Source organism: Pelodiscus sinensis, chromosome 30, assembly GCF_052426305.1.
Source record: "Pelodiscus sinensis isolate ZL-2025 chromosome 30, ASM5242630v1, whole genome shotgun sequence".
Lineage (NCBI taxonomy): Eukaryota > Metazoa > Chordata > Testudines > Trionychidae > Pelodiscus > Pelodiscus sinensis.
In genome coordinates, this window is record NC_143081.1 from 15,801,876 (window position 1) to 15,811,288 (window position 9,413).

The window sequence follows — 9,413 nt, forward strand, 5'->3', positions numbered from 1 at the left end:
GGGCCAAGGACACACCCAAAGAATGGGGGCTGTCACCTGAGGGCAGCCAGCAGGGAACACAGAGATTGGCCTCTGACCAGGTGACCTGCTGCAGCCAAGAAGAGGCCAGGAAGGAGGTATAAAGAGGCCATGTGGTCGATGCCATTTTGTTCTCAGCTCAGCACTTCATCCCAGAGGCAACACTGCAGGGATCGAAGAGCCCGGAAGACCTGTGAACCCATCCTGATCGTAGGATGTGCAATAAGAACTTTTAAACCAGCAGCCGCAACACCTCTGCTAGAGCCTGCATCGAGAACTGGGAGATTCGGTGCATGTAACGTACTGTACTTTAATAACCTTACTCTCAGGCTTTTCTTTCTTGTGATAATAAACCTTTAGATATAGATTCTAAGGGTATGTCTACACTACAAAGTTAGTTCGAACTAACGGACGTTAGTTCGAACTAACTTTCCTAGGCGCTACACTAGCGCTCCGTTAGTTCGAACTTAATTCGAACTAACGGAGCGCTTAGTTCGAACTAGGTAAACCTCATTTTACGAGGACTAACGCCTAGTTCGAACTAGCTAGTTCGAACTAAGGGCTGTGTAGCCCTTTAGTTCGAACTAGTGGGAGGCTAAGGCTTCCCAGGTTTCCCTGGTGGCCACTCTGGCCAACACCTGGGAAACTCTATTGCCCCGCTCCCGGCCCCGGAGCCCTTAAAGGGCCACGGGCTGGCTACTCACTTTGTGCCAGTTGCAAGGCTGCAAGCACCCGTGCCTGCACAGCCTGCACCTGCCACAGTATGAGCCAGCCATCCGAGGGCTCCCAGCCCTCCACTGCTCCCCAGGACCAGCCTGGCGGCTCCCAGGAGCCTGCCCGGGGGCGCAAGAGGCGGGCGCCCGCCTGGTCAAGTGCGGAGATCGTGGACCTCATCGAGGTTTGGGGGGAAGCCTCCAATGTCCACGATCTCTGCACTAGCCACCAGAACGCGGCCATCTACGGACGCATGGCTGCCAGTCTGGCCGCCAGGGGCCACCAGCGCAGCCGGGAGCAGGTGCGCTGCAAAATTAAGGACTTGCGGCAGTCCTACTCCCGGGCCTGCCTGCCAGGGGCTGACCCGGAGGCCTGCCCCCACTTCCATGCCCTGGACCGCATCCTGGGGCCTCATGCCGTCCCTGCCCCCCGGGACGTGATTGACCCCGGGGCAGAGGGACCGCTCCTGGACACAGAGGAGGAGGAAGAGGGCTCTGAGAGCCAGGAGCCTGCCGCCAGCCTGCCCAGGACCCGGGACCCCCGAGGCACGCCACAGAGCCGCTCGCCTGCATCGTCTGAGGCCGGGGAGGCGTCCACCTGTGAGTACCCTCGTGTTCCCCTTATGTGTACGGGGGGCTGGGGCGAGAGGGAGCCCCGGGACCGTGCGCCTGGGCCTTGCCCACCAAGGAGCAGCAGCTGGGGATCCTGCAGGGGCCCTGGCCTTGCAGAGGGGAGCTGGGTTTCACACACCTGGGCCCCTGGGGAAATTGACCGCTGGTCTTCTTGCACCACAGCTGCAGCACCGGGGCCTGCAGGGCGCACCACACCACCTGCAGCAGCCGCCCGCGCCCGGGCAAGCAGGACAGCCAGGAACCAGGAGGACTACCAGAGGCGGCATCTCCGGTTCCTGGACCGACAGCTCCGTCTCCAGGACCACTGGGTCCAGGAGGACCTCAGGCTGCGCCGGAGGAGTCTGGAGGCCCTGGAGGAGCAGGGCCGTGCCCTGCGAGGCCACCTCCAGAGCCTGCTCGACCGCTTCCCATTTCCTCCTCCCCCTGCTCCCCCTCTTGCTCCCCCTCTTGCTCCCCCTGCTCCCCCTGCTCCTCCTGCTTCCGCTCCTGCTTCCTCCACACCCCCTGTCCCCTCTGCCCCCCCCTCCACAACCATTCCCCACCGACGCCCCCGGACCCGCAGTGTGGCGAGACGGGAGAGGCAGCCGGACTCCCACCCCTGAGCTTTCCTTTCCCTTCCTCCCTTCCCTCCCCGCCCCTTCCAGCTCCCTCGTCCCAGGTTTCCCCCTCCCTTCTCCCACCTTCATTCCTCCCTCCCCCCACCCCAGTTCTGTGAAATAAACAGATGTTTTTGTTTGAAAAACAGGTGTCTTTATTTGACAGTAGGGAGGGAGGGGAAAGGGGAAGGGGGGTAGGGTGGAAGAAGGCCCCAGTGGGGCATGCAAGGGAGAGGTCAGTCCTCCTCCTCCACCTGGAAGCTCTCCCGCAGGATCCGGACGGCCCCCCGCTGGGTTTCCCGGACGGCGGCGGTGCGGGGCTGACCGTAGTGTCCAGCCATGCGGTCAGCCTCAGCCATCCAGGCTGGCAGGAAAGCCTCCCCCTTTCACTCACACAGATTGTGGAGCACACAACATGCCGCCACCACGGGAGGGATGTTGTGCTCGGCCAGGTCCAGACGGGTGAGGAGGCATCGAAAGCGGGCTTTCAGTCGCCCGAAGGCCCCCTCCACCACGATGCGGGCCCTGCTCAGCCTGGCATTGAAGGCCTGGCGGGAGGGATTGAGGTGCCCCGTGTAGGGCTTCATGAGCCAGGGCTGCAGTGGGTAGGCGGCATCCCCCACCAGGCAGACGGGCATGTCCACGTCCCCGACCCTGATGTGGCGGTCGGGGAAGAAGGTCCCGCCCTGCAGCCGCTGGCACACGGAGGAGTTGCAGTACACCCGTGCGTCGTGTGCTTTGCCGGACCAGCCCACATTAATGTCCATGAACTGGCCCCGGTGGTCACACACAGCCTGCAGGATCACAGAGAAGTACCCCTTGCGGTTCACGTAACGGGACGCCTGGTGTTCCGGGGCACGGATGGGGATGTGCGTCCCGTCGATGGCCCCCCCGCAGTTGGGGAAGCCGAGGGCGCCGAATCCCCGGATGATGGCGTCCGGGTCGGCGAGGCGGACCACCCTGTGGAGCAGCACCCGGTTGATGGCCTTGACCACCTGCAGAGAGAGACACAGCAAAGCGCCAATCAGTGGGGCGCCTGGGTGGCTGGGAGCGTGCGTGTCCTGGCAGTGCCCCGCGCCCCACTCCCGGAAGCAACCCCCCTGGTGGCGTGTAGTACAGCCGGGACAGCCCAACCCTTCCAGTGCGGGGCACGTTCGCCTCCTCCCGCCCCCCCTTTGTCCCTGGGGCGGCCCATCCCCTCCTCGCAGCCCCTCTCCCCCCCGGCTCGGTGGCCGACGAGTGCCATACCTGCATGAGCACCGCTCCGACGGTGGATCTCCCCACACCGAACTGGTTCCCGACGGATCGGTAGCTGTCCGGCGTGGAGAGCTTCCAGAGGGCGATGGCCACCCGCTTCTGGAGGGGGATGGCGGGTCTCATGTGAGTGTCCCTTCTTTGCAGGGCAGGGGCGAGCCACTCGCAGAGCTCCAGGAAGGTGTCCCTCCTCATCCTGAAGTTCTGGGTCCACTGTCGGTCGTCCCAGCGCTCCAGGACGATGCGGTCCCACCAGTCGCTGCTGGTGTCCAGACGCCAGACGCGGCGGGGCACGCCGGTGCCGGGGCGCTGCTGCGGCTCCTCCACGGCCCCCAGGGCAGCCAGGCGGAGAGGCAGGGGGCTGACGTGCACCAGGTGGTGCCAGGCAGCCTCGAGCCATTGCTGGCAGGCTTGCAGCAGCAAGTCCAGAACGTGCGCCAGAAGGTGCAGGGCGAGCTCTGGCTCCATGTTGCCACCTGCTGTGGCCCCCCCGAAGGGAAGCACCGACACAGACGGGCACAGAGACCGACGCTTTGCTGTCCCTCGGCGAGGTTGGCAAGCAAGCAGGAAAAGCTGAGAACCGGCTGTCCGGGGGGGTCCCTTTAAGCACGAGCCTCAGATAGCCTCAGACAGCAGCCACACAACGCAACTACTGACCTGATGTCCTGCCAGAACCGGTTTCAGCCGCCCTTAAATGCCCCCTTGCGTCCAATCAGTGTGGACGCGCTAGTTCGAACTAGCAAAACGCTAGTTTGAACTAGTTTTTAGTTCTAGATGCGCTAGTTCGAATTAGCGCTGTAGTGTAGACGTACCCTAAAGGATTGGCCCAGCGTGATTTGTGGGTAAGGTCCAGAGGGTAAATTGACCAGGGATCTGTGGCTGGTTTCTTGGAACCGGACAGAACTTGTTTGGGGGGAGAACTGTGTTGTAGTGGGGTATCTGGCTGGTTGCTGTGCTGGGCAGTGGGCTGCGGGTGACCCCCACAGGCTGCTGGCTGTAGCACGGCCCAGCAGGGCAGGGGATGAGTCATTATGCAAAAGGGTCTCTCAACCTGTCCGACCAGCTACCCCCCAGGCAGAGAAACAAAGGACGGTGGAATGCTGCCCCTGGCTGGGGGGCAGGGCTGGAAGAGAGTTAGTTTCGGTCTGGGAAGCAGGGGAGAAGGAGCTAGGGAGGGGGCTGGGATTGTCGGGCCCAGCCATCCCCCATCTCAAGGGGGGCACTGAGGCCTCTTAGCCCCAGTTCCTGTAACCAGATTCCATCTGTGCTGTGCTGTATTCTGGAGAAGCAATAAACTCCCTCTATTCTACTGGCTGGTGGAGTCTGTCCGTGCCATTACGGGGGTGCAGGAGACGGGAAAACCCCAACGCGCCATCACAGAGGGCAGGACACAATTAGGCACCAACCCAGTCCTTCAGGTAGGGGGTCACCAATTGAAATGAATAGGTAGCAGGTTTTAAACACACACAAAGCAGTTTTTCTTCATGCAGTGCACAGTCAACCTGTGGAACTCCTCGCCAGAGGATGTGGTGAAAACCAGGAATTGAACAGGGTTTAAAAAAGAGCTGGATAAATTCCTGGAGGACAGGTCCATCAGCGGCTATTAGCCAGGCTGGACCAGGATGGTGTCCCCAGCCTCTGTCAGCTGCTAGGAATGGGGGTAAGGTGAAGGATCAGTGGATGGTTCCCTGCTCTGTTCCCTCCCTCTGGGGCTCCTGGTACTGGCTACTGTGTCCAGATAGGACTCTGGGCTGGACGGGCTTTTGGATTCACCAGGTCTGGCCGTTCCTACGTTGTCCTGTTATCCCCTCCCACCACGCGCTGCCCCTCCCATTAGCCCCCCCCCCCACGGTCTGGGGCCAGGAGCGACGAACCAAACCGGACTCCGTTGTGCTGGGCACGGCACAGATCCCAGATGGGGCCAGGGTCCTGAGAGCCAGCGACCTCCCTTCTCTCACCCCCTCCCCTCCCAAAGTTTGGGAAAGAACCCAGGAGTCCCGGCTCCCGCCCCGCTCTCCACTCACAGATGCTCCCCCTTCCCAGAGGCAGGATGGAAACTGGGAGCCCCCGTCTCAGCGGCTAGACCAGCCTCACTCCCAGCAGGTCAGCGCCGGGCCGAGGGGCTGTCCGGTCTCCCGGGTCCCCTTCCCGTCGCACAGACCCTCCCTGGACCCCACAAGGCATCACACACACACACCGGCGGCTGCTTGGCGGGTCCGTTTATTGCACTTAGGAAGCCCAGGAAGTCGCAGACAGAGGGGAACCGGCCCCGCACCAGGACGCGGCTAATGGCACATGGCGGGGAGCGGGGATCAGCCGCGCTCAGGCAGAGCCCGGGATCTCAGGAGGGCCAGGCTGGAAGGGGCGGTCCTACTGCCCAGGGCGCTAGGGTAGCGGGGGAGCAGGGAGCGGAGATGCTGTCGCGTCCCTGCAGCTCTCTAGTCGACGACCTTCACAAAGCTCACAGGGACCCATTTCTTACACATCACACGAATCTTTTTGAACAAGCTTTCGGCAGTGTAGGTGGATCCCTGGAATTTGCACCTGGTGAGCTTGAAAGGGACTGGGCTGGTCGCCTGCCCGCTCCACTTCCCAGCACAGACCTTGTTGATGGACGCGATGCTGGCGTGGATGAAGGTGTTGTTCTGCTTGTAGATCCCTCGGCAGCGTGTCAGCAGGCTGCAGTATTTGGTGCCGCTGGGGGCTGGCGTCTTCGGGTTGTCCCAGCGCCGCCGCAGGAAGAGGTCGTTGGATGGAGACGGATTTGGCTGCCCGCTGGCCAGAGCCAGCCATGCGCCCAGCAGGGCCAGGGGCAGCAGGAGCGCGGCGCAGGAACCTCTCAGAGCCATGGCTGGGCCGGGGGGAGCTGCAGTGGGGAGAGGCGGGAGATGGATGGAGATCGTGGGGCCCGAACCCCACTGCTCATCCCATTATCCCCCACCCACCCACTCTGCCCCGGAGCCCCCCCACACCCGTCCCCCCTCCCACCCACTCTGCTCCCGGAGCCCACCCACACCCGTCCCCCCACCCACCCACTCTGCTCCCGGAGCCCACCCACACCCGTCCCCCCTCCCACCCACTCTGCTCCCGGAGCCCACCCACACCCGTCCCCCCACCCACCCACTCTGCCCCGGAGCCCACCCACACCCGTCCCCCCTCCCACCCACTCTGCTCCCGGAGCCCACCCACACCCGTCCCCCCACCCACCCACTCTGCTCCCGGAGCCCCCCCACACCCGTCCCCCCACCCACCCACTCTGCTCCCGGAGCCCACCCACACCCGTCCCCCCTCCCGCCCACTCTGCCCCCGGAGCACCCCCCACCCGTCCCCCCTCCCACCCACTCTGCTCCCGGAGCCCACCCCCACCCGTCCCCCCTCCCGCCCACTCTGCCCCCGGAGCCCACCCACACCCGTCCCCCCTCCCGCCCACTCTGCCCCCGGAGCACCCCCCACCCGTCCCCCCTCCCACCCACTCTGCTCCCGGAGCCCCCCCACACCCGTCCCCCCACCCACCCACTCTGCTCCCGGAGCCCCCCCACACCCGTCCCCCCACCCACCCACTCTGCTCCCGGAGCACCCCCCACCCGTCCCCCCCTCCCACCCACTCTGCTCCCGGAGCCCCCCCACACCCGTCCCCCCTCCCACCCACTCTGCCCCTGGAGCCCACCCACACCCGTCCCCCCTCCCACCCACTCTGCTCCCGGAGCCCCCCCACACCCGTCCCCCCACCCACCCACTCTGCTCCCGGAGCCCACCCACACCCGTCCCCCCTCCCACCCTGCCCAGGCCCGCACCCTCAGACTTGCAGCGCGAGGACTCTGCTGTCGGGGGGGTGAGACCCGGCGCTGGGAGTCCAAGGGGCCGCCCTACGTGCTGTGCAATCTGGGGGTACTGGGATTGCCTCGACTTTTGCTGCACCCCAAGGGGGCTGCAGGGAGGTTCAGGGGATCCCAATTTGGAGGCCCGTGGCAGAGTTTCTCCCTGGATACAGCGCCCCCAAGCCCCCCATTTCTGACAGTCGCTGCATTCTGGGCACGTCGCTTTGCTCCGAGACGGAGCCCAAACCCGCCTGGGCAGCAGGGTCCCTCGCCCTGCAGGGCTCCCACATCCGAGGGCTTCACGCCCCGGGCGGGGGGAGACGGGATCACTGCGTAGCATTGCACGGAGGGGATTGCACGGAGCTGTGGGGCGGCTACACACCTCGCGGTGCCCCCCCCCCCCCCCCCGCCGCCAGGGCAGAGACAGAGGCGAACGGGCGGGAGTCCTCAGCTCAGGGGGTCTGTCACCCTCCCCCTCCACGGTGCCCAGTTCCTCCGGGCGCCCAAAGCCCCAGAGAGGCCGGGGTGCACGATTCCCTCTCCAGGGCTGTCTGCACTCGCGGCTTCTTGCTCCAGTAATATGCAAATGAGGCTAAGCGTGGAATATCGCCAAGCCTCATTTGCATACCTAATGAGCCACCATTTTTTTTAGAAGAGGCTCTTGTACAAGAAGGAGCGTCTGCACTGCCCGTTCTTGCACAGGAAACCCCTCTGGCGCAACGCCTTACAGCGATTTCTTTTCAGGAAGACCGGCATGGCGCGAGAAGGGCAGTGCAGACGCTCCTTCTTGAACAAGAGCCTCTTCTAAAAAAAATGGTGGCTCATTCGGTATGCAAATGAGACTGGCCAATATTCCACGCTTAGCCTCATTTGCATATTACTCACGCAAGAAGCCACGAGTGTAGACACAGCCCCTGTGTCCGCGGCATTTCTTATTGGAGGGGAACATGACTGGAGCCCATCCGGGCAGTCACCGGCTCCTTAACCCCCTGCCCATCTCCTGGCCAACAGGCCCCCAACCCAAGTCAACCAGGAATCTTGACTCCCAGCCTCCTCCCCCCAGCTCTAACCACTAGACCACACTGCCTCCCTTGCTGGTTCTGCCCCATGTGACACTGTTCCCCCCTCCCTTCTGCACGCCGGTGGGTCTCCGGCCCCTCACCTGAGTCCTTGTTCCTCTGTGGGCGTCGGCGCGATGGATCCGAGTCTCTGCGGAGCTGAATCCCGTCCTGGTTCTCCTGCCGTCTTGGTGCAGGTTATATAGAGCCCGGGCGGCCCCGAGGCGGGAGGTGTGGGAGGGAAAATCCAGGAACCAGCTGGGTGGGTGCGATTTCACCGACGCCAGCAATGCAAAGTGGCAGCCCTGCAGGCCAGGCGCGGGCGGGGAGGGTGCAGGGCAGGTCCGACCGGAGCTGAGGGCCCCCCCGCAGCCTCTCGCCCCGTGAGGGATGGTGCGATTGCAGGGCGGGGGCAGAGCCGAGCCAGCCGCTTTCCAGAGACTGCGCTATGCCCCAGCGCCCGCCTGCCAGGGGCCCGCTCTGAGGGCCCGGCCGAGGGGTCCCCACGGCTGTAGTGACCTGCGTTAGCCAGGCCGACGCTGGCCAAGGGACGCCCACCTGGGCTGCCACCCTCGCCCCTGCCTAGCCCAGAGACCCACAGCTCTGCCGGTGCCCCCACCCCACAGCCTCCTCCTTGGGCCTTACGCACCCCCCACTCCGCCAGTGCCCCCACCCCTCAGCCTCCTCCTTGGGCCTTACGCACCCCCCACTCCGCCAGTGCCCCCCACCCCACAGCCTCCTCCTTGGGCCTTACGCACCCCCCACTCCACCAGTGCCCCCCACCCCTCAGCCTCCTCCTTGGGCCTTACGCACCCCCCACTCCACCAGTGCCCCCCACCCCTCAGCCTCCTCCTTGGGCCTTCAGCACCCCCCACTCCACCAGTGCCCCCCACCCCTCAGCCTTCTCTTGGGCCTTACGCACCCCCCACTCCACCAGTGCCCCCCAACTCTCAGCCTCCTCTTGGGCCTTACGCACCCCCCACTCCGCCAGTGCCCCCCACCCCACAGCCTCCTCCTTGGGCCTTACGCACCCCCCACTCCACCAGTGCCCCCCACCCCTCAGCCTCCTCCTCCTCGGGCCTTCAGCAACCCCAAGCTTTGCCCGTACCCCTCTACCCTGCCCCGCCGCCCCTCTGGCCCAGCCCTCATCTCTTGGGCCGTGAGGGAGGTGGCGCGCACCGGCCCCAGATTCCAGGTGTAACATGGCCGGTCACTCTCCCGGATGAACTGAGGTTCAGGTTGGCCACCAGAACACTGGACCCACTCCAGGCGACGGCCAAGCCTGCCCCACAGAAGAGGGGCCCAACCCACTCACGTGTGGGA

The 9,413-nt window shown here is 64.7% G+C and overlaps 1 long non-coding RNA gene across 1 annotated transcript; it reads right to left on the minus strand.

Annotated features, from left to right (window-relative positions):
- Window positions 1-5,418: 5,418 nt before the first annotated feature.
- On the minus strand, window positions 5,419-8,677 carry LOC142821321 (uncharacterized). Its single transcript, XR_016348102.1, has 2 exons — window positions 8,195-8,677; window positions 5,419-6,080 (listed from the first exon to the last, which is right to left on the minus strand). It is a non-coding gene; the product is annotated as an uncharacterized LOC142821321 (long non-coding RNA).
- Window positions 8,678-9,413: the final 736 nt, after the last annotated feature.